Source organism: Pinus tabuliformis, chromosome 4_2 (genome assembly GCF_031772625.1).
Source record: "Pinus tabuliformis cultivar Carrire ecotype Pingquan chromosome 4_2, CPIR1, whole genome shotgun sequence".
NCBI lineage: Eukaryota > Viridiplantae > Streptophyta > Pinopsida > Pinales > Pinaceae > Pinus > Pinus tabuliformis.
This window is the reverse complement of record NC_142304.1, coordinates 554,645,793-554,666,499: the sequence shown is the minus strand read 5'-3', so window position 1 is coordinate 554,666,499 and position 20,707 is coordinate 554,645,793. Positions and strand designations below refer to the sequence as shown.

The window sequence follows — 20,707 nt, the reverse complement described above, 5'->3', positions numbered from 1 at the left end:
AATTTGTTTACGATAGTGTTGACCACTACTGGTCAACTACCCATGCAGTACACCTCCTTTCTGTTGGCAGAGAAGGGTAGCTCCTGAGCGACATGTTTGTGCCGGCCTACAATCATCGACAGCTTGATCTTTCCTGTTGTAAACCCAGTCTGCATGTTTGAAATGTAAATAATCTAAGCAGATCAGAGTCATGTATGTAAAGTTGCCTAGGTGGACCTAACTTTCTAATGACGATCTGCGTCCCGGGAGGTTTTTAGTCTCACCGATCCATGGATCGGCAGAGTTTTCCTTCAAACCCGACCCCAAAGCCGGGATGCATTTTGTTATTAGGACTTTAGGAGAACCCTAGCATGTTAATCTGCTAGATTATAGCTGTGTCGCAGAACTGGGTGGTCTATGAGGGTCTGTATTAAGTGGATTCATCCCTTTGAGATGTAAATTGTAAAAATTGTAAAAAAAAAATCATGATGAAATGTGTCTTGAGGGTTGAAAATGTTGTAAATCCCCTCATGAGTCCTAGGTCCTAGGTGCTAGGTGATGATTCCAACGGCTGGGTTTGATTGTCCATCTTAAAATAAATTTAAAATTTTTTTATAAATAAAAAATAAAAAATAAAAAATAAAAAATAAAAAAAAACTAAAAAATAATAAAAAAATAATAAAAAGCATAAAGCAAAAACCCTAAGCAATAAAATAATAATATTTTTGTGGATCACCCAAAACTAGCCGTTGGGATCATTTCCTTTATATAGGGTCTTAGGGGGTCATTTTTAGGTTTATCTGAACTGTGAGTCTGTACTGAAAGCTCTTCTTGTAAACTGATTTCTGATTAATAAAAAGACTTTGGGGTTCAAACTGGCTGGTGTGACTCTCTGGAATTGTTGTGAGGTGTTTGTTTTTTTTTTTGCATATTTCAGTTTTCAACAGTTAAAATAGCTGATTTTTTCAGAGCATTGTGAGTACAGGTATCTTGCTCACGTGCTAGGGTCTGAATGCTGTAGGGTTTCTGGAAAATGGCAGGTATCTCCATTTTCTCTTGAAATCTAGCAGCATTCCCTGCCCTCTTTTACTGATGCTTGCTTGAGGTGTGCAGTAAACTTTTAGGTGAAGGTTATCTGTGGGCGTTTGGGGAAGTTCTAGGTTGAACCAGCCGACTCCCACAAGCTGTTCTGTGCAGAGCCCAACTGTTTGTGCCCTGGGTTAATCTCTTAGGGTTCATTTCCTGTTTTACATGAGGGATTTTCTTTATTTCACAGTAAAGTTCAAATGTTTGATATCTTGAAAATGTTACTGTAATCATGGTTAAATCTGGCTGTTCTAGAGCTGTAGAATTTCTGTAACTATGGGTAAATTTTGAAGGTTTTACTCTGAAAATTTTGCATATCCCTGCTAGGCTCTTATTTGCTGTTTTCCAGGGTTATCATTACACTTTTCTGTCCGCCATTTTCCCTGTCCACAAAAAAAATGCATTGAATTCATGCTTCAAACAGGCAAAACGAAATCATTATTTGAGGGAATCTTCAGATTTGGTCTCAGCAGCATAAAACACTCAGGTAAAATTTCAGCGAATCCGTCTCTCAGATGCCAGGTACTAAAGTCTCTTTCAATTGAATTGATTCGACTCTGCATTTCCCCGAAAATTTTCTTGGCCAACGCATCTTGTATTCTCAGAAAAGGGTTGCGTTTGATCTTTTTGGAAGTTTCTCTGTCCACTTAGGTGCTATCACAGCTCTGGTGTAGTTGTTTGTGTTTGGCATCAGGGCAGCAAACAACAAGACTGTGCCCATATTAGTTTTTCGATTTAGTGGCTGCCGTGAGGAGAGTTTGTGGCTGCTCAAACTAAAATCTGAAGACCATACTGCCGCCATCAAATTCGATTGTTATACAAGCCATCGTCTCCAGCTCTGATCGCTAGTGCAAATCTGGAAACCTGTGCGTATTTTCCTTGATTTGCCGGAGCCGCGCATCATCATCGACTATCCGCCATTGTTGAAGACTGCCACGGGTATGCGAATTTATGTTATATGAAATCGTTTTTTTTTTGTTCCTCAGTTGAAAGTCAGCGTAAAGCTCAACCGGTTGCATTGCATGCTGTTGGTCTATCATTTGCATTTGATTGCTCGAATTTCACTAAGACATTGTGTTCCCCAGCGTTTTCCTTTGCCCGGTGTGAGACTGTGACATCGTTTCCTTTTCTGCCTGAAGTTTTTTTTGGCGTGGGGATTAAGTTTTCACGTGTTTTTCTTTGCTGCCTGTTACGTTTTCATTTTGGACGCTTTCCCTCTTCATTTTCGTTCCCACTGAATCAGAATAATTTCGCCTGTGGTTTTGAATGCGTTGAATCCGCTGTCTGTATTCATAGCAGATCAGCAAATCTTGTTTGCGGTCCGTCGTGCTCGGCTGTGCATTTGTTTACTGAATACGCCATCACCTCATCTTGTCTGCCGTCGAGTTACCCTCAGTAATGCGTCTGCGTTTTTTTTTATCATCGATTTTCTTGCTGCCGCGGCTAGGGTTTCCATATATGATTCGTGCCCTTGTTGCAGTCATATTTCCACGCATTTGAAGTCTGTATATTGACATAAGGCTGCGGGTTTCGTTCTGAGTTTCTTTTGGATAGGCGTAGCTGCTATTTCGATGCATAGCGTAGGTTGATTCTATTAGATTTTAATTTTATTTGTTAGATTTTAAATTTTCAGATAGATCGTTCCTTTTTTTTAGATTTTTCTAATATAAAAAATAAACAAAAAAAAAAAATATAAAAAGGGGTTTAACGTGAATTTTTTAGATTTCTTTTTTTTATTTAGGATAGCTATGTAGTTTATTTTATTTTGTTTAAAATGTTAATTCTTTCTTTTTGGGTTTCATTTTGATGTAAATTCATAAAAAGGCCAAAAAAAAAATATTTATGTTTTAATTAAATTTTTGAATTAGATTTTCCATGTTTGGTTTAGTTCAGTTTTAGTTTAATATTAGTTTTTTTTTAGAATAGATTTTAAAATTTTAAATTTTTTTTATTAGATTTATTTTTTAATTTTTATAATATAAAAAAAAAAAAAAAAAAAAATTAGTTTTCTTTTGTCAGATTAGATTTTAATTAGATTTCTAGTTTTTTTGGTTATATCAAAAAAAAAAAAAAATTTGGAAAATTGTTTTTGCCAGTTCAGTCTTTTATTTATGCTTATCTTTCACGCTGAGATCTGAGCACGAAATTGATATCTGGTTTCTCTGCTGTTTGAAGCGATTTATTTCTTTTAAGTTGCTGGATATCGTCACTTGATGAGCGTTGTGGTTTTACTGAATATTTAAAGCATTGCTCTCTTTTCCTGATGATTGCTGGTCGTGGTTCATGTTCTTCGATCATCTAGCTAGTAATCATTTAGATCTTTTAAGGCACTGGTCTGCTCAATTCGTCAAGTCATTTTAGTGCTTTTCGTCTCCTGGCCCAACTGTTGTGGCAGTTGGCCCTTGTCTTTCCTCAGGGTCTACCCCCCTTAGCCGTGGGAGACAGGCTTAAACGGAGAGACCGGGGATCAGAGTGACAGCCCCCGGTCTGAGCGTTGTCGTGCCAGTTTGCGCGACAACATTTTTTGGCGCCGTTGCCGGGGATAGAGTTTTTCTGTCCTTGGTCCTTGTTTTTCAAGCTTTTCCGTGCTTAGCTTCTTGTTCAAGTGGCGACTCCACTTCCTATATTATCTGCAAGAGTGTACACTAGAAGACATCCGAGCAGTCTGTGCAATCCTACTCCTGATCCTGAAAAGGTTTATAGGGTGCGATCACACAAACTCGCTTCTCGTACACTTCTTGGAAATCTTGGACAAGAAGCCCTCTCCGATATTCATTTGCTCTTTAAAGGTCAAGTTAAGCGCAGCACCATGAGTCTGTTTGCCCCTTGTAATTTTTCTAACATTCCTGGAGCCCCCAATGATATTCCATCTGTTGGGATAGACAAATTGCCTAGCTTTCATGGAGATAATGCCATTACTGTTAATTCCCATTTACGAGATTTCAACATATGGATGGCTAAGTATGCTAGATCTCCTGATTTTGATCATGAAGATGTTAGGATGACCCTTTTTGTCTTGACTCTAGGAGGTGATGCTCATGACTGGTATACAGAAAAACCTCCTAATACTTTTGACTCTCTACAATCACTCATTACTGCATTTAGAGAAAAATTTGGAGATAAGAGAGAGGGAAGACATCTTGTAAGAGCTCTTACTCTGATGAAAAAGAGAGAAGACGAAACTGTTGAAGAATTTAACAGAAGGTTTAATGGTATTATTAGAGAATTACCTCAAGACTATAAACCTTCAGATAAAACTCTCCAAGATTTTTATATCGATGCCTTTGGTCCCGAACCATCTTATGAGTTAAGGCGTGCTAAACTTACTGATTATCGTGATTGCCAAGCCTTAGCTGTAGAACTTGAAAAGGACAAGGCAGCGTCTGGGAAATCTGAAATCCCAGGTTTTGATAGGGCTGCTACAAAACTAAAGGAACCTAAGGGAAAAGCAGTCCAAGAGCCTGAAAATGAACTTGTTCTCAAATTGCTTCAGAAAATTCAAAACATGGAAATTAACCATAACAAGGAGATAAACACTTTGCAGAATAGGTTGATTCAAATGGAAAGAGCGCAACCGCAAAATTTTCAGCCTCGAAATAATAATAACAGAAATAGTAACTGGCAAAGAAAGGGTCAATCTAGTGAGCAAAGGCCCCCTAATCCGCTTACCAACCTGGTGGATGATGCTCCTCCTTACTGTCGTGCTTGTGCTGATTTTCACGAAGAATCCTCTTGTCTCATTATCAGAAGACTTCTCGATAATGGAATGCTTGGGACAGGTGAGCAAATAAACGTAGTAGGGAGCAAGTTTCCTTTGCCCATGAATGATTGGATAGAGGTTAAGGAAAGGAGCTATGATGTTGTGAATCCTCAATCTGCTTTTGGTATAAATAACCTTGAAAGCGAAGATGACATTTTGGCCAGGTTATATGGTGAGAAACCCTCTCCTGAGAAAATTCTAGAAATTGCTAGAGATAAGGGTTTAACATACCAGAGAAGGGATAAAGATCAGAGCGGAAATCAAATTCCTCCTCGAACTTTGAGCCCTGGTATAAACTCTGGAATAGATGTCGATTTGGGGAATTGGTTTAATAATGCTAAAATCTGGGTTCCCGTGTCTGAGATCGCTAAGATCCCTTCCCAAAGGGACAAGTTACTAAAAGCAATTCAAGGTCCTCAAGTCAACGCTTCTCAGCAGAGGATTCGTGAGGTTGACTATCATGATGCTCCTATCTATCTGCAAAGCGTAGATGCTGATAACAAGGATCATCAACCCTTCTTTATCACCTTGTTAGTCAATGGGTATAAATTGAATAACTGCATGTTGGATTCAGGTGCATCTGCTTGTGTTATGACTAAAAGGGTTATGGAACAGCTTAACTTAAGAGTTTCCAGACCCTACTATAATATATGTGCCATGGATTCTAAGAAAATCGAAGTTCATGGTTTAATCAAGGATTTGCAAGTCCATCTTTCGGTTTACCCAGACATCATGGTTGTTATGGATATTGTTGTTGTTGATGTACCTGATGCTTGGGGTATGCTGTTATCTAGGAAGTGGGCCTCTGATCTAGGGGGAAGCATTCAGATGAATTGGTCATATGCTATGATTCCTTCTCCTAGCGGTGACGGTTTCGTTAGACTAAATAGAGAGCCTGAGAGGAAATTTCATGTTGAAAATCCTAAAAAGCCTCATAACGAAATAATTAGAGAGCAATCTGACATCGGGAACTATGCTATCCTGTCTAACTTCATAGCTCCTCCCGACGAAAAGGTCAAAAGTCTTGAAGATGAAGTCTGGTATATGTATTTCGATGGTGCGTTCTCTAGTCATGGTAAGGGTGCTGGAATTGTGCTTAAGTCTCCCTTTGGTCACGTATTCAAGTTTGCCTATCGTCTAGAATTTGAAGCAACCAACAATGTCGCTGAGTATGAAGCCATATTGTTGGGCCTTGAACTGGCCAAAGCCTTGAAGATTAAGTTACTTAGCATAAAGGGGGATTCCGATCTGGTTATCATGCAGCTTAAGAACAAATTCACGTGTAGAAATCAGAGATTAAGAAACTATCGAAATGCTGTGTGGGATACTATGGAGCATTTCGATGCCCTTAACCTTGAAGCAATTCCTAGAGAGCTAAATAGTTCGGCAGATGAACTTGCCGTAGCTGCTAGCACTTTCCAGTTGTCTGATGAGTTAATCAACGATAAAATTAAAATGGAGATAATATTCAGACCATCCGTCCCAGACAACTCAGAGCATTGGCAAGTTTTTAATGATGAAAAGCAAGTCGTTCGTTTTCTCAATAGTTTAGACGAGTTTGAGGATTTCCGGCTAGTTTCTGGCGAGGATGGGTCTTTAGATCAAGGACATATCATAAATCCCACTCCCAGAAATGTAGTTGCCTTAGAGCAATATTTTGATCGGCATGATGCCACGAAGCTGAGAGAAGAAGACAAGTTGGACCCAGGCGAGTACCTTGAAGTTAACATTGGTACTTTTGAAAATCCGAAAATGGTTAAAATCGGTAAAGGTACTAGTCTGGAGGAAAGGAAAAAGTTAATTGGTTTACTTCGTGAATATCGAGATGTTTTGGCTTTTTCCTATGATGAGTTGAAGGGCTACAGGGAAGATATTATGGAGCATACTATTCCCTTAAAGGACGAAAATGCTAAACCTTTTCGGCAGAAACTTAGGCAGATTAATCCTAAGTTAGCCCCCCTGGTCCAAAAAGAACTTGCGAAGATGCTTGCAGCAGGAATCATCGCTCAAACTAGGCATTCGACATGGTGTTCGAATTTGGTGATTGTCAGGAAGAAGAATGGTACAATAAGACTTTGTGTCGATTTTAGAAACCTTAATCTAGCGTGCAAAAAGGATAATTACCCTTTGCCAAAAATGGAAACTTTGTTGCAAAGAGTAACTGGGTCTGGGATGATGTCATTGATAGACGGTTTTTCGGGGTATAATCAAGTTTGGGTTAAAAAGGAAGATCGACACAAGACCACGTTCACAACACCATGGGGCACTTTTGAATACATCAGAATGCCATTTGGGTTAACAAATGCTGGGGCTACTTTCCAGAGGGCCATGGATTATGCCTTCAAAGGATTAATCGGGAAAATTATCGAAATTTACCAAGACGATCTTACTGTTTTCTCTAAGGATGGTATCAGCCATATAGATCATCTTAGGAAAGTTTTCAATAGATGCAGAGAATATGGGATCTCTTTGAATCCGGCTAAATCTGTCTTTGGGGTAACTGAAGGGAAACTTCTGGGTCATATCATTTCTAAGGAAGGAGTCAGGGTCGATCCTGAACGAGTTGAAGCAATTCAAAAGATTCCTCTCCCGCATAACCTCAAGTCCCTTCAGTCTTTCCTTGGAAAGATAAATTTTATTAGAAGATTCATCCCGAATTATGCGGAAATAGCTAAGCCCATTCAAAGTCTTCTGAAGAAGGATGTGAAATTTGTCTGGCAAGAAGAGGGCAAAAGGGCTTTCCAAGAAATCAAGTCTGCTATCGCGAAGGCTCCTGTCCTTGTTAGTCCTGATTACTCCAAAGATTTCATGATTTTTTCTTTCGCTTCTGAGGATACCATTGCCGGTGTCTTACTTCAAAAGAATAGAGAGGGTCACGAGCAGCCTATCGCTTTCATGAGTAGAGCACTTCAAAACTCCGAATTGAAGTACAATACCATGGAAAAGCAGGCTTATGCCCTAGTCAAGTCTCTTAAGCATTTTAAAACTTATGTGGGTTATTCTAAGATCATCGCTTTCGTCCCACATTCTGCTGTTAAAGACATATTAACTCAAACTGATTGCTTAGGGACTCGTGCTAGGTGGGTTACTAAGATACAGGAGTATGATTTAGAGATTAGACCCACTAAGCTGATCAAAGGCCAAGGTTTAGCTCAAATGTTAGCTGAAAGTAATGAAAAGACTCTTGGTCTGTTTTGCCTTGACGATCTAACTTCACCAGAATTGAGAAAATTAGCAGAGCATGAATGGTATAAGGACATAGTTTACTACTTGACAAATCTTGCGTGTCCTAACCATTTAGTCGCTCATAAGAGAAGGGCTCTTAGACTAAAGGCCACTAAGTATTGCCTTATGAAGGATGGCCTTGGATGGAGAAATCCTGAGGGCATAGTGCTTAGGTGTGTTGACGATATTGAGTCCAAAAGGTTAATCTCCGAATTTCATTCAGGATTTTGTGGTGGTCATTATGCCGCTAGAACTACTGCCCACAAAATCCTGAGAGCTGGCTATTATTGGCCTTCGATTTTTTCTGATGTGCACAAGTATGTTAGAACGTGTCACGCCTGTCAACTGTTCACTGGGAAACAGAAGCTTGCTGCCCTTCCTCTACAACCTGTTATTGTAGAGGCACCTTTTCAGCATTGGGGTCTGGACTTCATAGGGAAGTTCCATGAAAATTCTAGCAATGGCTACTCTTGGATTTTGACTGCTACTGATTATTTCACTAAATGGGTCGAAGCCATTCCTGCTAAGAATGCCACTGAAAAGGTGATTATGGATTTCATTGAGAATAATATCATTACTAGATTTGGTGTCCCCGCTAAGATCACTACTGACAATGCCAAGGCTTTCAGTTCTTCAGAGTTTACATCTTTTTGTTTCAAATATGGCATTGTCTTATCTCATTCGTCGAATTACTATCCTCAGGGTAATGGTTTGGCTGAATCAAGTAATAAAAATCTCATAACCATTATCAAGAAAATAGTAGGAGATAACAAGAAGTCTTGGGACAGCAAAATCAAGTATGCTTTGTGGGCAGACAGAATTACTAAGAAGAAATCTACTGGTAAATCTCCCTTTGAATTGGTTTATGGCTTGGATGTTACCTTACCTGTGCACCTAAAACTGCCAGCCTATCAGCTCCTCCAAAAATTTTCCACTGATAAAGATGTTGTTCAGAATAGGATAGATCAGATTGTGGAATTAGATGAGACTCGTCGGACAGCTTTTGAAAATGTATGTAAAAATCAATCTAATATTAAGAAAAGCTTTGATAAATGCTCTAGATCTAGATCTTTGCAGGTTGGAGATATGGTTTTACTTTGGGATCGCAAAAATGAAAAACCAGGAAAGCATAAAAAGTTTGACAGCTTGTGGTTGGGACCGTACATCATTAGAGACATAGCTGGTCCAAACTCATTCCACTTGAGCAGATTGGATGGTGAGCCACTTCATCTACCAGCGAACGGCCAAATGCTCAAGCTGTTCTTCAGAGATGATATCTGATGCCATGGGGCATCTTCTGTATTGTATTTCTATCCCTACTCCTTGTCTTTTCAGCATTTCATTTCTGTTTTTAAGATTAGATTTACTTTTCATGTTATTAGTTAGTCAATAAATGAAGAGCTTTTATCTTTCCTGTACTTAATGCATATGATGATTTGGGAATGGGCGCTACTTATTTTTATTTGTGTGTTGTATGGATGCAGATTCTGGATTCTCACATTCCTACCAGTGCAGCAACGTGTCCCCAAGTAGAGCCAGATGTTGACCACTACTGGTCAACTACCCATGCAGTACACCTCCTTTCTGTTGGCAGAGAAGGGTAGCTCCTGAGCGACATGTCTGTGCCGGCCTACAATCATCGACAGCTTGATCTTTCCTGTTGTAAACCCAGTCTGCATGTTTGAAATGTAAATAATCTAAGCAGATCAGAGTCATGTATGTAAAGTTGCCTAGGTGGACCTAACTTTCTAATGACGATCTGCGTCCCGGGAGGCTTTTAGTCTCACCGATCCATGGATCGGCAGAGTTTTCCTTCAAACCCGACCCCAAAGCCGGGATGCATTTTGTTATTAGGACTTTAGGAGAACCCTAGCATGTTAATCAGCTAGATTATAGCTGTGTCGCAGAACTGGGTGGTCTATGAGGGTCTGTATTAAGTGGATTCATCCCTTTGAGATGTAAATTGTAAAAATTGTAAAAAAAAATCATGATGAAATGTGTCTTGAGGGTTGAAAATGTTGTAAATCCCCTCATGAGTCCTAGGTCCTAGGTGCTAGGTGATGATTCCAACGGCTGGGTTTGATTGTCCATCTTAAAATAAATTTAAAATTTTTTTATAAATAAATAAATAAAAAATAAAAAATAAAAAATAAAAAATAAAAAACTAAAAAATAATAAAAAAATAATAAAAAGCATAAAGCAAAAACCCTAAGCAATAAAATAATAATATTTTTGTGGATCACCCAAAACTAGCCGTTGGGATCATTTCCTTTATATAGGGTCTTAGGGGGTCATTTTTAGGTTTATCTGAACTGTGAGTCTGTACTGAAAGCTCTTCTTGTAAACTGATTTCTGATTAATAAAAAGACTTTGGGGTTCAAACTGGCTGGTGTTACTCTCTGGAATTGCTGTGAGGTGTTTGTTTTTTTTTTTGCATATTTCAGTTTTCAACAGTTAAAATAGCTGATTTTTTCAGAGCATTGTGAGTACAGGTATCTTGCTCACGTGCTAGGGTCTGAATGCTGTAGGGTTTCTGGAAAATGGCAGGTATCTCCATTTTCTCTTGAAATCTAGCAGCATTCCCTGCCCTCTTTTACTGATGCTTGCTTGAGGTGTGCAGGAAACTTTTAGGTGAAGGTTATCTGTGGGCGTTTGGGGAAGTTCTGGGCTGAACCAGCCGACTCCCACAAGCTGTTCTGTGCAGAGCCCAGCTGTTTGTGCCCTGGGTTAATCTCTTAGGGTTCATTTCCTGTTTTACATGAGGGATTTTCTTTATTTCACAGTAAAGTTCAAATGTTTGATATCTTGAAAATGTTACTGTAATCATGGTTAAATCTGGCTGTTCTAGAGCTGTAGAATTTCTGTAACTATGGGTAAATTTTGAAGGTTTTACTCTGAAAATTTTGCATATCCCTGCTAGGCTCTTATTTGCTGTTTTCCAGGGTTATCATTACACTGTTCTGTCCGCCATTTTCCCTGTCCACAACAAAAATGCATTGAATTCATGCTTCAAACAGGCAAAACGAAATCATTATTTGAGGGAATCTTCAGATTTGGTCTCAGCAGCATAAAACACTCAGGTAAAATTTCAGCGAATCCGTCTCTCAGACGCCAGGTACGAAAGTCTCTTTCAATTGAAGTGATTCGACTCTGCATTTCCCCGATAATTTTCTTGGCCAACGCATCTTGTATTCTCAGAAAAGGGTTACGTTTGATCTGTTTGAAAGTTTCTCTGTCCACTTATGTGCTATCACAGCTCTGGTGTAGTTGTTTGTGTTTGGCATCAGGGCAGCAAACAACAAGACCGTGCCCATATTAGTTTTTCGATTTAGTGGCTGCCGTGAGGAGAGTTTGTGGCCGCTCAAACTAAAATCTGAAGATCATACTGCCGCCATCAAATTCGATTGTTATACAAGCCATCGTCTCCAGCTCTGATCGCTAGTGCAAATCTGGAAACCTGTGCGTATTTTCCTTGATCTGCCGGAGCCGCGCATCATCATCGACTATCCGCCATTGTTTGAAGACTGCCACGGGTATGCGAATTTATGTTATATGAAATCGTTTTTTTTTTTGTTCCTCAGTTGAAAGTCAGCGTAAAGCTCAACCGGTTGCATTGCATGCTGTTGGTCTATCATTTGCATTTGATTGCTCGAATTTCACTAAGACATTGTGTTCCCCAGCGTTTTCCTTTGCCCGGTGTGAGACTGTGACATCGTTTCCTTTTCTGCCTGAAGTTTTTTTTGGCGTGGGGATTAAGTTTTCACGTGTTTTTCTTTGCTGCCTGTTACGTTTTCATTTTGGACGCTTTCCCTCTTCATTTTCGTTCCCACTGAATCAGAATAATTTCGCCTGTGGTTTTGAATGCGTTGAATCCGCTGTCTGTATTCATAGCAGATCAGCAAATCTTGTTTGCGGTCCGTCGTGCTCGGCTGTGCATTTGTTTACTGAATACGCCATCACCTCATCTTGTCTGCCGTCGAGTTACCCTCAGTAATGCGTCTGCGTTTTTTTTTATCATCGATTTTCTTGCTGCCGCGGCTAGGGTTTCCATATATGATTCGTGCCCTTGTTGCAGTCATATTTCCACGCATTTGAAGTCTGTATATTGACATAAGGCTGCGGGTTTCGTTCTGAGTTTCTTTTGGATAGGCGTAGCTGCTATTTCGATGCATAGCGTAGGTTGATTCTATTAGATTTTAATTTTATTTGTTAGATTTTAAATTTTCAGATAGATCGTTCCTTTTTTTTAGATTTTTCTAATATAAAAAATAAAAAAAAAAAAAAAATATAAAAAGGGGTTTAACGTGAATTTTTTAGATTTCTTTTTTTTATTTAGGATAGCTATGTAGTTTATTTTATTTTGTTTAAAATGTTAATTCTTTCTTTTTGGGTTTCATTTTGATGTAAATTCATAAAAAGGCCAAAAAAAAAATATTTATGTTTTAATTAAATTTTTGAATTAGATTTTCCATGTTTGGTTTAGTTCAGTTTTAGTTTAATATTAGTTTTTTTTTAGAATAGATTTTAAAATTTTAAATTTTTTTTATTAGATTTATTTTTTAATTTTTATAATATAAAAAAAAAAAAAAAATTAGTTTTCTTTTGTCAGATTAGATTTTAATTAGATTTCTAGTTTTTTTGGTTATATCAAAAAAAAAAAAAAATTTGGAAAATTGTTTTTGCCATTTCAGTCTTTTATTTATGCTGTATCTTTCACGCTGAGATCTGAGCACGAAATTGATATCTGGTTTCTCTGTTGTTTGAAGCGATTTATTTCTTTTAAGTTGCTGGATATCGTCACTTGATGAGCGTTGTGGTTTTACTGAATATTTAAAGCATTGCTCTCTTTTCCTGATGATTGCTGGTCGTGGTTCATGTTCTTCGATCATCTAGCTAGTAATCATTTAGATCTTTTAAGGCACTGGTCTGCTCAATTCGTCAAGTCATTTTAGTGCTTTTCGTCTCCTGGCCCAACTGTTGTGGCAGTTGGCCCTTGTCTTTCCTCAGGGTCTACCCCCCTTAGCCGTGGGAGACAGGCTTAAACGGAGAGACCGGGGATCAGAGTGACAGCCCCCGGTCTGAGCGTTGTCGTGCCAGTTTGCGCGACAACAGATAGCAAAGCCATCGATACCATACAAACTGATTTTGTTCCGAATATAAAGTTGCAATACGTATCTTTTGTGTGTTTTGCACATTATGGAGATCGAAAAATTGCTCCATCTGTAGTATCCATGTTCTGGGATCCTTGCCATCAAACTTCCTCATATCGATTTTTGGAACATGGTGGGTCTTCAATCCAACATTAGAGTCTATGAAATCATGATTAACATTTCTTTTGTTCTCATCATGAGTTTCCTTTACTACCCTTTCACCATTAGTAACCATTTCTTGTAGCAACTTATTCAAATTTATCTTCAATTCTTCCATCTTAGTGTCCATGCCATTCATCTTAGCGTCCATGCCATCCATCTTAACTTGCATGCCATTCATATTAGCTTCCACGCCATTCATCTTGGCTTCAGTTACCTTTTGTGAGAGTGAAATTTGTTGTACTTGGTCTTGTAATTTTGATATATCATGTTGCATTTCTTCCTCTTCTTCACGAGTCATGCTAGAGCTTTCAAGTTTCTTACTAGGTGTTTCCATTTTCTTTCTTCGGGGCATCAATTAATGCTAATAATTATTCACTATTCCTTTTGAATTCCTTCAAACTAATTTTTCAAATCAATCTTATGCAAAATTTAAAAAAAAAAACTACATGTCTTTTTTTCACTTTGTAAGAGCTCAATATTGAATCTGTTGTATCTCTGTAACTGCGGATCTCGAATATCTGAAATCGCGTCCTGCAGTAGCCCTTTGAGTCTTCTTTCTAACCCCGCAAGTCTGATCAAGATTGGACTCTCCAAGGAAGAGTTATGCCAATCAACCACAGTGACCTGATTATAGACTAGTTCAATGGAGCAAACTTGTACGAAGTGCCACGTGTCAGTGTTTCGACCTTAGTAACTGAAACTGATATACAGAAAACTAAAGGCCGTCCTCTTTCTGAAACTTCTTACGAAATTTCAATCTGATGCTCAGAACAAAAATTATGATAATTTTCCCTAGGCCACTTGTTTGGAATGTAATTCGGGAGTATGCAAAAACCCTAATTTCCTCAGATCATATCTCCGAAAATATAGTGAGACAATCTTTGAAATTCGGACCCGAAGTTCAGAACAATTTCGGTTCAAATGGGTTTTTTTTTAGCTTCTGAAACATCGCAGAAAAAAGTTATAGCAAAAATGCCATGATGCCCTGTTTGGAGCAGCGAAACCCTAGAATCCAAAGCTCTGATACCAAATGTTAGGAAACTAGCTCACAAAAAGATAGAAAAGATAGATCAACGCCTTAGGATTCAGCCTCTTCGAGTGGCAACCTCCTTTACATTACACAAATAAACAATTCTTGGATGATACAAATGACTAAACCTCCCTTCTATATATAGGAGTCTAAAGGGTCACAATATAATCAAGCCGACCTAACAGTAATAACATAAGGGCACAACAATAACAATAGTGGGTTTCTATGGGGCACACTCATAACAATATGGGGACAATAGGGGCACAATAATAACAACAATGGATACAATGACAATAGTAATGGGGGAATCACTAGTATTATAGGGACCTAACATTCCTTATCCCATCTTCTACGCAAATACTTGCTTAAATTATATTGGGTAGTAACTTATGGTATACGTGAGTATGAGCTATTTTCAACGAATGGTGATGTTCTTAGACACATGACTCTTTAACACTAGTTATTAGTTAATTATTCATTATTTATGATTGTTATATATATATATATATATATTGTTCATAAAAGGCTTCTAGGAAGGGGAATTAGCCCCTAGTTGCACTCTTTAACACTCTCTCTCAACTAGGGAGGAATTCCACCTGTCAACGTTCATCCATGGCTATGTCATCGTGTCCATCATGCACCATTTCTGCAACTTGTCTCGTCTTTGTTGAAGATTGATATCATAGTCCAATAAGAAAGAATTGAAAGACGGTGGGTCACAAGACCTAGCCACTCTTGCCAAAATGGCAGAGGCAAGTCCTCATGTCCAAGATAGAACCCCTACCAGGCTTGATCCTTAGTGATCAAGTTGTTGAATAGCATACATCTTAGTCATAAGGAATATAGTAGTACCTAACGCGTCCTTCAATAGTACTAATTAACCCTAACCACTTTTCCCAACTCATTGGCCAAATGAGAGGTACTTCTCAAGAGTCCCAGACTACAAGGGTAGGATATATCTTGGGGTTTCCACAGGGGAAGGTGAACCACTCACCGTATGCTCACATGCTAGGGTATGTACTCCACAAGGGAAGGTGAACTACTCAATTTGTGCTCATATAGCTCGAAGAAGTACCCCATGTTGAGAAATGTAGGGCATGTATAGTTAAAAGATTTCTCTACTTGATAATTGCTTGTGATATACTTTTACTTCTTAACTTATAGTCTTTTCTTTGTTATGCTATTATTGTGTTATTTTCATCAAGACAATTACCAATATGCATAATAAAAGACAAGTGACACAGTATGTAGGCTTGTCAGCCAGGGCCAAAACCTCTCACCTCTTGAGAGGAAAACCCGATCAAAATTCTTCTTCTAGATCTTCAATTGACAAGTACCAAGACCATGACACAGACCCTTGACTCTAGTATCCTCCCAAGAACCTTGTCACTATCCTTGATGCTCTACCTCTTCCCTTCGACTTTCTTCTTGATCTCGAATTGCTCTCCTCAGCTCCTTCCAGAGAAACTTGGTCTCTATCCTTCACACTGCTTCTTCTCAACTTCTCCAAGAGAATCTCGATCTCTAGGCTTTCACTGGTCTCCTCTAGAGAAACTCGGTCTCTAGATCTCTACCTCGGTTACCCAAAACAAGTGCCCCAAAAGAAACCCTTTCTTAGCTAACCCAAAAGAAACCTCCTTCGCTACCCCAGAAGAAACCTTCATCGCTGCTCCAAAAGAAACCTTCTTCGCTGCCCCAGAAGAAACTCTTTCTTCACTGATCCAGAAGAATCTCTCTTCACTATGCCCAGAAGAAACCTTCTTATCCTACCTTCGCACTCCTCTTTGCAGCCCCTTCTTCGCACTCCTTCTTCACCCTTTCTTCGCACTTCTGCTTGACCAATAGCTTGTTGAGTTGCTTGCTTTCAAGTGAGGTTGAGTTACGCTTTATATACACCTCATCTCATGTCCTTTAGGCCGACATGATCACTAGAGGTTAGGACGACTTCTTCTAGCATGTTCTTCCATCATTGTAGGCCGACTTGAAGAGGATAAGTGACAAGTTCTTGAAGGATACCTTACACAGATAAGATTGGCCTTTTACAAAGTGTAGCATGACTTCATTACATGACAATGACTCTATCATTTTATGACTACATGAAAAATAATTGCTTAAGACTCTCAATGGGAGTCTTGACTCAAAAACAAAATCTGACTCATGAAACCCATGAAGCAAGTCAATATAATAATTTTTATTTTTCTTCTTTACATCTCATTACATAAAATCATAATTACATGTCATTATGAAGACCAAACATAGTTACAGTTTTCAACACTCCCTCTTAACTAGGGAGGTATCCATAATGGTACTTGGACTTTCTCAATCTGAAGAATTTCTCATAAGAAGAATTTTGATTGGTAACTCATTTGTATAGCATCATATCAACCAGCACTGTTACATAGCAAGGCCTTGACTAACAGCTCCTTAACTCGACAAGATCTGAGCTCAATGCTAATGAAACCAATGATTTATATACACCCTCATCATTGTCTCTCTTGGAACATCCCTGCCCAGGTACTCAAGGTGTGTTCCATGGGGACTATTCTTATCTTGGACTCCCTAGTCCTCAAAGAATATCGGTCCTCCACGACTACTCTTCCATTGGATGCCCTATCTCATCACCAAAGAGTATCGGATGCCAAATAATTACCCAATCCTCCATTATGTCTTGCCAAGTGAAGACCAAAATGACATGTCTATGTCTCCCTCTCAAATAGGGAGGATGTATTCCAAATTCCAATAAAGGAATGTACTCATTTCTACTCGAAAGGAATGTACCTAAGCTCCCTCTTGTCTTAGGAATTTCCAAGTTTCTTCCAAGTAAGAAACTTCTTTTTAGGCTCCCTCTTAACTAGGGACCTACAGCAGCTCCTCATGTGGAACAACAAGCTGCCTAAAGAACTCCTCTCTTCTTTGATGTCATCAATTTCTTTTGTCATGGAGTCTTCATCTTTCGGGGACTTCTTCATAGGGCACAGACCATCCATCACTTTCATCCATGAGTTAGTCATGTCCTCATTTCATCAGAAAGTGATCCATCAGTTTTTCCATCTAGCTTTGCTTCATGTCATTCTACTTTCATGCCATATTTTCCGGAAGGATCTTACATCCTTCAATATGGTCCTCTTGGAAGTCATCTACAAATCTTCCCTTTGGCAGTCCTACATAAGCCCATTCAGATATTAGTTCAAAAATCAAATGAACACTTAAATCAAACATTACCATTGTGATGGTCTTTTATCATGACATCTTCTTGTAGGTATCAGCGTCTTGCATGCAGATTGACACATCTCCCACAGATATCCATTGTCAAGGGTCTCTATCTTTTTCCAACTTCCATCAGAGTCTTCATATCTTTCCGGGAGATATTCTTAGTCAAATCTTCTTGGACTTCGGATGTTGAATGCCTTCTACCTTTGTTACATATTTTACGATTTCTTCCTTTCTTTTCACACACTTCATTCCCAGGAGCTTCTAATCAGAGTTCCTCAATCGTAGTCAGCTTCCTCGTGATTCATATGAGAATATATTATGTTGATTTCATCTAGTGTGACTTATGCCTTTCTACAATCTTTCGGAGGAGGATATCCTTTCTTCTCTTAATCATATTTCCCATGATGGAAATAGTGATCCATATTATCTACAACCATATGACATGACTTTTCATACTATCCTATGTAAGCATACATAACTCATCTTTCCTTTCGGTCATTCAGACTTCCTGTAGTAGCTTCATTTGAACGAAAAAACTTTAACCTTTAGACCTGCTTTTCTGTTGTGTCATCATATCATGATCTGTTGAATACCACGAGTAGGAATTTATGATGAAACTCTTGCTTCCTTTCTAAATCGGTGAATCCTTTGATAAGGATTCCATCAGAGAAACTTGAGGATCTTTCATATCCCCACTTGGCAAACGTTGACTATAGTATGATGATCTCAGTCGATGATGAACTCTACTTCTTTCAATAAGTAGCACTTGGGATTTCATTGAGGTTTCCAAGAGCTCTTACTCTTTGTACTTGATAGAATTTCTTTCAGACATTATTTCTGCTACTCATGTCACGAGCTCTTATTTCTAATGCTTCTATCCGAATGTTATTTTTTAATCTGCTGCATCCTATCTTATTTGTTGATTTGGGGTAGCATCGGATGTGCTCTAGCCTCAAAAATTGGTGGAGAGGCTAAGGCACATAGGATCTCCAATACCCAGAATTGGTTTGGGCAGATTTTAAACAGCTTGAGAGATATTAAAATAATTAATATTTTTAATGGAGTCCCTAACTCTAAATTTAGGGAAAACAAAATATTAATGTGAATTAATATAAAACTATGTTAGAAGAGTCCAAAAGTCATGGATCAAGCCAGATCTAATCTTAGTCGTTGATTAGGGACATAATCTCGGCAGTTGAATTGTCAACGAGAAAAGTATAAGAGGCTTGAGGATCACTTGGAGAACACATCGAGTTTATCAAGATTTCGATTTTCTGGGGTAGGATTTGCTGAGGAAGTCGAAAGAGTGATCAGAGTTGCAGCTGAAGGGCAGTGAATACAGAAGCAGAGAGGCAAAGATAGTACCGGGAGGATAAGCGCAGAAGCCAAGAGAGAGGGACGCAGAGCCAGCCAGAGGTTCATGCAGAGGCAGCCAAGAGCTGTGCAGTGCCTCAGAGAGCCAGCGTGGGTGACGTAGAGGCTCTAAGGGCTGATGCAATGCCTCCAGAGGCTGACGCTGGGCGAGCTAGGGTGACATTGGGCAGACGTTGGGCCAAAAAGGGTTGACGCAGTCCCTAGAGGCTGACGTTGGGGTTTTCGTGGGGCAGATTGGAGCTGGGAGCTGTCGGAGTGTTTATCCGAGGTTTCAGCCAAAATATCTGCTTCCGAGTAGAGAGGTACTACTGCCAAGATTATTCTCTGTTGGGTGAGCCGGTTTTGGCACCCAAATTGTATTCAGAAACTACATAATAATAAAACCCTCAGATAGCTGCATTGGTTTTCTCGCATTGGGTTTTTCTGGGGACATTGGTCCAAAAACAACGGTGTCACTTGTGTGCTTGTTTTGTTTCCTTCAGTTGATGATCTGTAATGTGTTGAGCATGTACTTGTATTTATTTTCAGTATTTACATGGTAAATAACTTGTTAATTAATCAGAACAAGTAGGCATAAATAAATCAGAAAAGTACATGAAGGGTTTCTAACAGTTAGACTTAGAAATTCCAACATGGTATCAGAGCGTGGTTGCAAATCACAGGAGAACTGAGGACATCAGCCGAGCAGAGCAGCAGCAGCAGAAAACAGCTGTCCCGAGTGACAGAAGTTGTTCCTAGCAGAGAAGCAGCAAGGAAGGGGTGACGCAGTGCCTGCGTCATCAAGTTTGAGCCGGGAAGAGGATCAGCGCAGTGGCAGAGGGGAGCAGACTCGACCTACACAGTGCCCGGTCATCTTTCTCAGTCAGGAAGGATTGACGATCGTGGCCAAGAGGTGCGGATTTTGCTGTTGTCGTGATTGCGCAAAGCCTAGAAGCTCTAACCTTCAGTTTGCTAGGGCTTAGGAGGTTGTGGGAAAGTTGCAGAGTGAAGCTGGTGGGGTACTGTAGTCAAAACAGTACCTAACAGGGCAAGACCAAGGTGGAGGGAGTTGCTACCGGAGGATTTCTAGCCAAAAAATCCGGATCAGCAGTGCAGCTGCACTAACGATCGGAGTGGGGGCATTTAGACATTGGCAGAAGGGTTTCTAGGAGGGAAATCGAGGCTCAAAGGGAGTCACACCAAGAACTTCCAGGAGGGAAGTAGAGGAGCAGCGAGATGGCAGTGAACGAGGTAAGAGACCAGGACAGACTAGATGGAGCCTCAAACTTCATAGTCTAGAAGGCCAGAATCTTATCCGTTCTAGACAAGAACCGTCTCAAGCACTTCGCCTTGAGGACAATAACAGTCCCAGTTGACCCGGTTGATAATGATAAGTACGAGGATGTAATGGCAAGGGCCAAGGGCATCATCCTTGACAGGGTCAAGGACCATATAGTACCACACATTGCCGAGAAGAATACGGCAAATGAGATGTGGGAGGCCCTAAAGAAGTTGTATCAGCATACTTCCGTGCAGAGGAAGATGCTACTAGAAAATCAATTGCGGTCATACCAGATGCAGAAGGGAGAACAGATTGACACCTTCCTCGGTCGATTGAAGGAGATCCGGGATCAACTGACTTCCATAGGGGCCCCGCCAAATCAAGAATTGATGGTGAGAACAACCCTGAACGCAATCTCAGAAGACTGGGAGGTGTTTGTCTAGAGCATACTCGGCAGGACGACCCTT

The 20,707-nt window shown here is 39.6% G+C and overlaps 1 protein-coding gene across 4 annotated transcripts in view; it reads right to left on the bottom strand.

Moving 5' to 3' along the window:
* LOC149170467 (protein PHR1-LIKE 3-like) overlaps window positions 1–20,707 on the bottom strand; it is a 267,470-nt gene that overhangs the window by 156,323 nt on the left and 90,440 nt on the right. The gene's annotated exons all lie outside the window — the stretch shown is intronic.